Genomic DNA, 439 nt, shown 5'->3' on the forward strand with positions numbered 1-439 from the left:
TCATATCTCATGTGATATCGAATCCTCTTCTTCATTCTTATACATATTTCACATTTTAATGTAAAATTTAATAATATTCTCTAATTTACTCTTGTCTCTTTTTGCTTTCTTCATATCATATTGTATTTATATACATATTTACTCTGATAGCAAAATGTTTGCAATTTGGGACCAAATTGGCAACAAACTTGATTAGATTTTGACTACAAAATCATAGCCATCTATGTCCATTTGGCTATAGATTTGTCGACAGGAAAGACTTACTGACAGGCTATACGAGGTCTGTTCAAAAAGTATCGCGAATTTTGTGTTTCTTCAAAAATTATTTATTTATTCATGAATATCTATTTTGTCCCCTTCAAAGTAATCCCCATCAGATATTATACACTTGTGCCAACGTTTTTTCCAATCCTCGAAGCACTTCAAAAAATTATTTTTT

Source organism: Trachymyrmex septentrionalis, unplaced genomic scaffold (assembly GCF_001594115.1).
Source record: "Trachymyrmex septentrionalis isolate Tsep2-gDNA-1 unplaced genomic scaffold, Tsep1.0 scaffold220, whole genome shotgun sequence".
Classification (NCBI taxonomy): domain Eukaryota; kingdom Metazoa; phylum Arthropoda; class Insecta; order Hymenoptera; family Formicidae; genus Trachymyrmex; species Trachymyrmex septentrionalis.